Below are 9,365 nucleotides of genomic sequence, written 5' to 3' on the forward strand. Positions count from 1 at the left end.
GGTTTATGGTTGAGGGGACAACCCTGGGGACCCTGGTGGGCCCTGAGGCCCGAGTCCCTCTTTCCTCTGGCCGCTGGGGTCCCGCCACCCTCACAGCAGCCAGAGAGCGGGAGGGGGAGGGGGCAGGGCGTGACGAACCTCAGTTACACACTCCCCGCCACCCGCAGGTCTGCGCGGGGGACAGCCTGTGCGCGCTTCCAGCCCTAAACCACCTTCCGTCTCCGTCACACGCGTGTCCCACGGGTCGGGCTGCTCACCTGTGTCAGCAAGCCCTGTCCGCAGGGGCCGTGCCCCCTCCCGCAGAACCGGAGGAGCTCCTGGCGCAGGGAGGGGACCCTGGACTCCGGGCGCCCGCGTGAGGAGCCCTGGGGACGCGGGGGGCGTGGGGACGCACGGGTGAGCCCGGGGACTGGCCCAAAGCCGTGGTGCAGGCAGCTGGGCAGGGAAAGGAGACACAAATGCAAAAGGAAACGCCAGTGCAGTGGACGGGGGACTCCGGAAGGCGGGATGAACGGACCCGACAGTGTTGGGAGGAAGATGGAGCTCAGCTTGCAGAGTCAGGGGAAAAGGACAGGATCACAGAAGAGACGAGGAGAAGTGGGCCTGACACGCAACGGTGGGGCTCAGCGGCATCCAAGACAAGAGGAAGCTTCTACAGCCATTGGGAGAGGAAGACGAGGCCTCCGTGTCGGCCAGGCTCACGCGGGACGCTGGGTGCAGACAACAGTGTGCTGTTGTCACGCACGAAGCGGGGCGGGGGGGGGGGGTCTTTGGGCCTTAGATTTGCCCAAATCTATCCAGCCACTCAGCTGTGGCCACAATAACGACATTCTCAGATGGCCCAGTCCTCCCATGGAGAGAGCATTTGGAGCTGACAGGAAGAAGGAAATAAGGAAAGCAACCAATGGCTGGGGTAGGGGACAATGGACTGAAGACAAGAGCACGGCCAGAAGAACCCAGAGACAAGGCTCCGTGATGTTGCCCTTGAAGGTGAACATGGGGCCGGGAGGAGGCCAGCCACCCCGCCCCGTGGGAGGACACGCACCCATAGACAAGGGAAGTGAACAGGAGTGTGAATCTTTGTTTTAATACAATTTATTTTACTTTATATTAGAGAGAGAGAGAGCGGGCAGGGGAGAAGGGCGGAGGGAGAGAGAGAATCCCAAACAGGCTCCACGTTCAGCCCAGATCCCTGACCCTGGGATCATGACCTGGGCCGAAATCAAGAGTCAGATGCTCAACCGACTGAGCCGCCCAGGCGCCCCCGATATATTCCTTTTAGAAATCAGTGAAGTTAGATTTATTCAATAGGAAGCAGAGAAGTAAATAGAACAGATGTAATAAGATGGCGGAAATCAATCCGAATGTGCCAGCAGGTACACGACGCGGAGTGCGTTAGACTCACCGTTAAGGGATTCTTGGATTGGACTTGAAAAAAAGCACCAACGAGATCCAACGTGTGGTCTGCAAGGACCAACCTTGAAAAGCCGTTTGAGCCAAAGAAAGCTGTCCTGATCTGTGACCCAGGCAGGGCCTTCTGGAAAGGAACGGGGCTGCTGTGTGTGCTGATAAACGGAGCAGCAGAACAGGGGGCGCCCAGCAGCCCCTCGGGATCTGTAAGAAACGCAGGGGCACCCACCAACGGCACACGTCTCGAAGGAACTGCTTGTTCAGAAAGACGAAAACTGAAGGCACACACTGGAGCCTCAGCGAAACAACTAAATACGACTCGTCAGACAGATACGTCCTGTAGACACAGCACGCCTGCTTTTTGAGTCCGTAGGGAACGTTTCTGCCCAAATATCAGGCCACAAAGAAGTCTTAGAACATCCCTAACAGTCAATAACTAAAGATTTAAACAAGATTTCTTCAAAAATCAAGCCATTTGAATACCTAGATATGATGGACACATTCCTAGAGATATGTATCAAAGTTGGAAAATAAGAGAGACTGTCAGGGGTGCTGGGGTAGCTCAGTCGGTTAAGCATCTGACTCTTTTTTTTTTTTTTAAGTAAATTTATTTACTTTGAGAGAGAGAGAGAGAGAGCACAAGTTGGGGAGGGACAGAGAGAGAGGGAGAGAGGGAATCTCAAGCAGGCTCCAAGCTGTCAGTGCAGAGCCTGATGTGGGGCTTGAACTCATGCACCCTGAGACCATGACCCAGGCGCCCCAAGCATCCGGCTCTTGGTTTCAGCTCCAGTCATGATTTCACAGTTCGCGGGTTCAGTCCCCACTCTCAGCACAGAGCCTGCTTGGAATTCTCTCTCTTCCTCTCTCTCCGCCCCTTCCCTTCTCCTCTCCTCTCCTGTCCTCTCCTCTCCTCTCTCTCTCAAATAAATAAATAAAATCTTTAAAGATAAACAAAGTCTTAAAACCCCAACTGGTTCCTCACCCGTCTGATTCCAGTTAGCTCTGTGTGCCAGAGAACACGCCCTCAGATCTCTGAAGACTTGAGAATCCCCTTCCACTTTGCAAATCCCGTTCTCCTTTTCTTGACTGAACCGTGAACACTTCAGCCCCATCCAGAGCCTTTAGTGTCTTTATCTGGAGCCATTTTGTTACCCGAGAAGATTTACCAGGTGCTCGCCTAACCCACCAGGGATCAAGTGTGGGTGCGCTGTGCTCCCCTGACTTAACCCTTGACTTAAGGCTGAGGTGTACAATAGGCTTCTGTCACTCGAGGTGCTCCTGTCCACGGCCGAGAAGCAGTTGTCTCTTGCAACTTTCTAAGTCCCTGAAATCAGGCACCGGCTTCCTTTCCCTTTATCTTGCTCGCAAACCAGCCCGTGCTCGTCTGGGCATCTTGCTGTCTCTCTCAAGATAGAATTCACTGTCACGAAAGTCACCCCTTTAAAAGCGTACAGTTGTTTTTTTTATTTTTTTTTAGCATATCCCAAGGTTCAGCGACCATCAGGACCAGCCAGTTCCACAACATTCCGTCATTCCTAAAGAAACCCCGTACACTTTAGCAGGGACTGTCGCCTATCTTCTGTCTCTGTGGACTGGCCTCCCCGGGGCGCTGCGAATGGGCTCGGACAATATATGGTTTGCGTCTGACTTCTTTCACCCTCCCATCACGTTGCGAAGGTCCATGCCCGCGGTAGCAGGTGTCAGCACCCCTTCCTTTTTAAGGCTAATATTCCGTTGTGTGCATCCACGACATTTTCTTTGTCCAGTCGTCAGTTGATGGACAGATTGTTCGCCCTTTTTAGGTGTTACGAATAAAGCAGCCACGAACGTTAGTGAGTTTTTGTAGGGACGTATGTTTTCAATCCTCTTAAGATTACTCCTCGATTCCTAGGAGTGGGACTCCTGGGTCCTAACGTCAGACTGTTTCCCCAAGTGGCCGCACCATTTCGCATTCCCACCAGCAGTGTACGAGGGTTCCCGCGTCCCCACATCCTCTCTAGCACTTGCTCACTTGCTACCCTCTGTTTGTTCGTTTTAATTTACGGCTGTCCTCGCAAAGTGGCATCGCACTGTGGTTTTGATTTGCATTTCCCTAACGACTGATGACATTGACGTCTTTGCCGTGCTTCTTAGGCATTTGTGTGTCTCCTTTGGAAAACTGTCCACTCAAATCCTTTGCCTTAAAAATCTTTTTTTGTCGAGCTGTAAGTGTTCTTTATGGATTCTAAATACAAGACTCTTATCGGACAGGCGATTTCCAAATATTTTCTCCCATTATGTGGGTAATCTTTTTCCTTTCTAGATGGTGTCCTTCAAGGCACAGGAAGTTTTCATTTTGATGAAATCGAATGTCTTTTTCCTATGGTTGCTTACGCATTTGGTGTCTTCGTAAGAAACCATTCTTTTTTAATTTTTAATTTTTATTTATTTGTTTGGGGGGTGCATGAGCTGGGGAGGGACACAGAGAGAGAGAGGGTGGGGGAGGGGGGAGAGAGAGAATCCCAAGTGCGGAGCCTGCCAGTGCGGAGCCTGATGCGGGGCTCGAACTCACAAGCCATGAGATCGTGACCTGAGCTAAAATCTAAGTCGGGCGTTGAACCGACGGAGCCACCCAGGCGCCCTTGTAAGAAACCACTGTTAATTCCAGGTAACAAAAATGTATGTCTCTGTTTCTTCTAAGAGATTAATAGTTTGGCTCTTACATTTTGGTCCATTTTGAGCCCATTTTTGTATGTGATGTGAAGCAGATGTCTAGCTTTGTTCTTTTGCATGCGGACGTCCAGTTGTCCCGGCACCATTTGTTAAAAGATTACTCTCTCAAGGCTTGATTATTTTCCAGTAACCAATATGTCTGTCCTTAGGCCAGGATCACACTGTTGATTTGTAGCAGGTTATTCAATCTTTGTGGTAAACTGTGGTACGGAATTTGTAGTAAACTTTTCAATCGAGAAATGTGAGTCCTCCAATTTTGTCGTTTTTGAAGATTGTTTGGCTATTCTGAGTCTCCTACAGCTTCACAGGAATTTTAGGATTAGCTTATCCGTTGCTTTTAAATGTTTATTTATTTAATAAAGAGAGATAGGGAGTGAGCACACGTGGGGGAGGGGCAGAGGGAGAGAGAGAATCCCAAGCAGGCCCCCCCCCCGCCCCCCGCCCCCCCCCGCCGTCAGCACAGAGCCCAGTGCGGGGCTCAAACCCATGAACCGGAGACCATGTCTGGAGCCGAAATCAAGAATCAGATGCTCAACCAACCGAGCCACCCAGGCGCCCTAGCCTGTCCATTTTTGCCGAAAAGCACAGCTGGAAATGTTGGAGATTGCATTGACTCTGCAGATGAACTTGGGGATCGGTGCCATCTAATGATGGGAAATCTCTGATCCGTGAACACAAGATGACTTTCCATTTATTTAGATCTTTTCTAATTTCTTTCAACAATACTTTATAGTTTTCAGTACACAACCACTTCTTTGGTTAAACTTACTACTAAATATTTTATCGTTTTTAATGCTCTTAATGGGATTTTTCTCACTTTCATTTTGGATTGCTCCCTGTTAGCATGAAACACAGCCGAGTTTTGTATGTCGATCTCGTATCTCGAGTCTCGCCAAACTCGCTTATTACAGCTACCAGTTTTCTGGCGTGCTTTCTAGTGTTTTCTATATTTAAGATCATGTCATCTACAAAGAGAAATACCTTTACTTCTTCCTTCCCAATCAGGATGACTTTGGATTATTTTCTCGCCTAATGGCCTGGCTGGCGTCTCCTGCACAGGTTGAACAGGAGAGGTGAAGGTTGGTGCCCTTGTCTGGCTCCCGATCTTGGAAGGAAAGCTGTCCTCCCTCCACCGTCAAGTATGATGTTACCTGTGGGTTTTTCCTACATGCCCTTTATCGGCTGGAGAAACTTCCCTACTCTTTCTGCTTTGTTAGGTGTTTTGGTCACGGATAGATGCTATGTTTTGTCAAATGCTCTTATTCTATCTGTTGATGATCATGTGGTTTCCTCCCTTTATTTATTTAATATGGCGTGTTACATTGATTAACTTTCATTTGTTGAACGCAACTTGCAATCCTGGGATATTTTCCAGTTGGTACTGGGAATAATCCTTTTTAAATGCTGGTGGGTTTGGGTTGCTAGTATTTTGTGGAGAATTTTTGCATCCATGTTCATAAAGGATATTGGTCTGTAGTTTTCTTTTCTTGTGATGTCTTTGTCTGGTTTTGTTATCATGGTAATGCTGGCCTCTTAGAATGAGTTAGTGAGTCTTCCCTTTTTGAAAGCTTATGACAAACTGATGTTGATTCTTCATTAAACTTCTGGTGGACTTTGGTAGTAAAGTCATCTGGGTTGTTAATGAGGGAAGATTTTTAGATTGCTATCTCTCTTTACCTGTTTCAGGTCCACTGTAAGAGTAGAAATTTTCTATTTCTGGGGCACCTGGGGGCTCAGTCGGTTAAGCACCCGACTTCGGCTCAGGTCATGATCTCATGGTCGGCGGGTTCGAGCCCCGTGTCGGGCTGTGTGCTGCTGACAGCTCAGAGCCTGGAGCCTGCTTCCGATTCTGTGTCTCCCTCTCTCTCTGTCCCTCCCCTGCTCATGCTCTCTCTCTCTCTCTCTCTCTCTCACAAATAAATAAAAACATTTTTAAAAAATTTTAAAACCAAATTTCTATTTCTTCTTGAGCTAGTTTATATCTTTCTAGGAATTATTTCATTTCATCCAGATCATCTAATTTGTTGGCATATGGTTGTTCATAGTATTCCCTTATAATCATTTTTATTTCTGTAAGGTCAGTAGTAATGTCCCCTTTTTCATACATGATTTTAGTGATTTCAGTCTTCTCTTTTCCTCTTGGTCTGTCTAGCTAAAGGCTTTTCTATTTTATTTATCTTTTCATTTAATGTTTATTTATTTTTGAGAGAGTGAAAGCAGGAGAGCCTCAGAGAGAGGGGGACAGAGGATCTGAAGTGGGCTCTGTGCTGACAGGCTGACAGCAGTGAGCCTGATGTGGGGCTCGAACTCACCAACCATAAGGTCATGACCTGGGCTGAAGTCGGACTCTCAACTGACTGACCCACACAGGCGCACCTATATATCTTTTTAAAGAACCAACTTTTGGTTTCATTGATTTTTTTTCCTACTGTTTTTCTATTCTCTGTTTCTGTTCTAATCTTTACTATTCCCATCCTTCTGCCTGCTTTGAGTTTAGTTTACTCTTCTCTACCTTCTTAAGGTGAAAGATTAGTTTATTAATTTGAGGTGTTTGTTATTTTCAGTGTAGGTGTTGAAAGATATCAATTTCTCTGAGCACTGCTTTTGCTGTATCCCATAAGTTTTGGTACGTTGTGTTTTTGTTTTTAGTCTTTTCAAAGTACTTTCTAATTTCCCTTGGAATTTCCTCTTTGACCATTAGTAATTTAGGAGTGTGTCGTTTAATTTCCACAGAAGTGTGAATTTTCCAAATTTCTTTCTTTCTGATGATTTGTAATTTCATTCTGTTTTGGTCAGAGAATATTCTTTGCATGATTTCAATCCTTTTAAATTTACTGAGACCTATTTTATGGCCTAACATACGGTCTGTCCTGGAGAATGTTTCACATACACTTGAGAAGATTGTGTATCCTTTTGTTGTCGGGTGGAAAGTTCTATTATGACTGTTAGGTCTAGTTGGCCTGTAGTGGTTTTCATGTCTTCTCTTTCTTTGCTGATCTTCTATCTAATTGTCCTATCCATTATTAAAGTTGGGTATTAAAGCTTCCAACTATTATTGTGTTTTTTTTTTCCAACCGAAAGGTCTCACATATTTATTACTGAACCAACTCACTGGAGCAGAAGCTTAGCAACAGAGGAAATCATTTCCCTGGTAAAACATGTCTGTTATTCAGGTAGTAGGGATGTTACAGAGCCATCGGACAGGAACATGTGACGTTCATGCAGCATAAGTATGTGTGCCGTCTCATGTGCGATCCCTTAGAGACCCAGCTTGGTTCTTTTCCAATGCCTCCTCTTGGAGTTCTGCCTGATTTAATTACCAATTTTCATCCAAATCCACTGGGCAATGGGCCCATTCTGCTTTTGTTTCTTGGCCGGGAATCGTTTAATCCTGAAAGTCTTGTGAGAAAACATGGCGAGGAACAGTCAACCGCACACACCACGACTGTGGGAAAAAGGCGAGAGCTCCAACTATTATTGTTAAATTGTAAGTTTCTCCCTTTAAAGGTTTTGTCAGTTTTTGCTTCATGTATTTTGAGGCTTTGTCGTTGGGTGCATATATGTTTATAAATATCGTGTCTTCTGGATTGAGTGACACTTATATCATTATAAGATGTTGTAAGACAATTTCCATATGTTTTGTGAGCATCAACTTAGATTTACATTGCTTCTGTAGCTGTCCTATAAGTCAGGGAGGAAAAAAAGCAGTTATAAACAAAAACTACTCATATGCTGTCTTTTGTATTTATCTTTGCACATAGCTGTACTGGTGTTCTGAATTTCTTCATGTGAATCTGAATTATTGTCTAGTGTCTTTTTATTTCAGCCCAAAGGACTTGCTTTAGTATTCCCTGTGGGTCAGATCCACTAACAACAAACTCTCCCCTCTTTGGTTTATTATTATTAAGAATGTTTTTTGGGGCGCCTGGGTGGCGCAGTCGGTTAAGCGTCCGACTTCAGCCAGGTCACGATCTCGCGGTCCGTGAGTTCGAGCCCCGCGTCAGGCTCTGGGCTGATGGCTCAGAGCCTGGAGCCTGCTTCCGATTCTGTGTCTCCCTCTCTCTCTGCCCCTCCCCCGTTCATGCTGTGTCTCTCTCTGTCCCCAAAATAAATAAAAAAACATTAAAAAAAAAAAAAAGAATGTTTTAAGCTTTTCTTCATTTTTTAAGAATGATTTTGTTGGATATAGAATTCTTGGTTGACTTGTTTTCTTTTGATTACATCATTCTACTTTGGGTACATCAGGTCTCTGAGATGCTGTTCATTTCTTAATTTATTTTTCTTTCTAAGACTAGATAATCTCAATTGATACATCTTCAAATTCAATGATTCTTTTTTCTGCTTGCTCAAATTTGATTTCGAATCCCTAGAGTGAATTTTTTTTAATGTTTCTTTATTTTTGAGAGAGATAGAGACAGCGTGAGAGAGGAAGGGCCAGAGAGAGAGGGAGACCCAGAATCTGAAGCAGGCTCCAGGTTCCGAGCTGTCAGCACAGAGCCCAATGCAGGGCTTGAACTCATAGACTGTGAGATCATGACTTAAGCCAAAATCCGACACTTAACCAACTGAGCCACCCAGGCGTCCCTCTATTTGATTCTTTTTTTTTAATGTTTTTTTTTTTTTAACGTTTACTTATTTTTGAGACAGAGAGAGAGACAGGGCATGAACGGGGGAAGAGCAGAGAGAGAGGGAGACACAGAATCGGAAGCAGGCTCCAGGCTCTGAGCCGTCAGCCCAGAGCCCGACGCGGGGCTCGAATTCACGGACCGCGAGATCGCGAGATCGTGACCTGAGCTGAAGTCGGACGCTCAACGACTGAGCCACCCAGGCGCGCCTCTATTTGATTCTTTTAAAAAAATATTAGGACTTCCTGCCTGACTCAGTGAGAAGAGCATGTGACTCTTGATGTTAGGGTCATGAGTTTGAGCCCCACATTGGGTATGGAGATTACTTACGCGGATAAAACTTTAAAAAATTATTTTAAAAAATAAATAAATAAATAAAAATTTTTATGTTGTGCTAAAATATGTAAAACAAAATTTCCCATTTAACCATTGTAAAGCATACGGTTCAGTGGCGTTGAGAACCTTCACGATGTCACGCAGCTGTCGCCACCATTCGTCTCCACTTTTTGATCATCCCTCGATGAAATTCCGCATCTATTAAATAATAACTCCCATGTACCCCCCCAACCCTAGCCTCCGATAGTCACTGTTCCACCTCTGCCTCTATGAATTTAACTA

General features: G+C 45.7%; 1 pseudogene; it reads right to left on the bottom strand.

Annotated features, from left to right (window-relative positions):
• Positions 1–7,380: 7,380 nt before the first annotated feature.
• On the bottom strand, positions 7,381–7,536 carry LOC124507505 (60S ribosomal protein L39-like; annotated as a pseudogene).
• Between the last annotated feature and the right edge of the window lie 1,829 nt (positions 7,537–9,365).

The sequence above is a fragment of the Lynx rufus genome, unplaced genomic scaffold, assembly GCF_022079265.1.
Source record: "Lynx rufus isolate CCGP_SWC_20201006 ecotype Redwood Valley unplaced genomic scaffold, mLynRuf1.p SCAF_12, whole genome shotgun sequence".
In the NCBI taxonomy this organism is placed as follows: domain Eukaryota; kingdom Metazoa; phylum Chordata; class Mammalia; order Carnivora; family Felidae; genus Lynx; species Lynx rufus.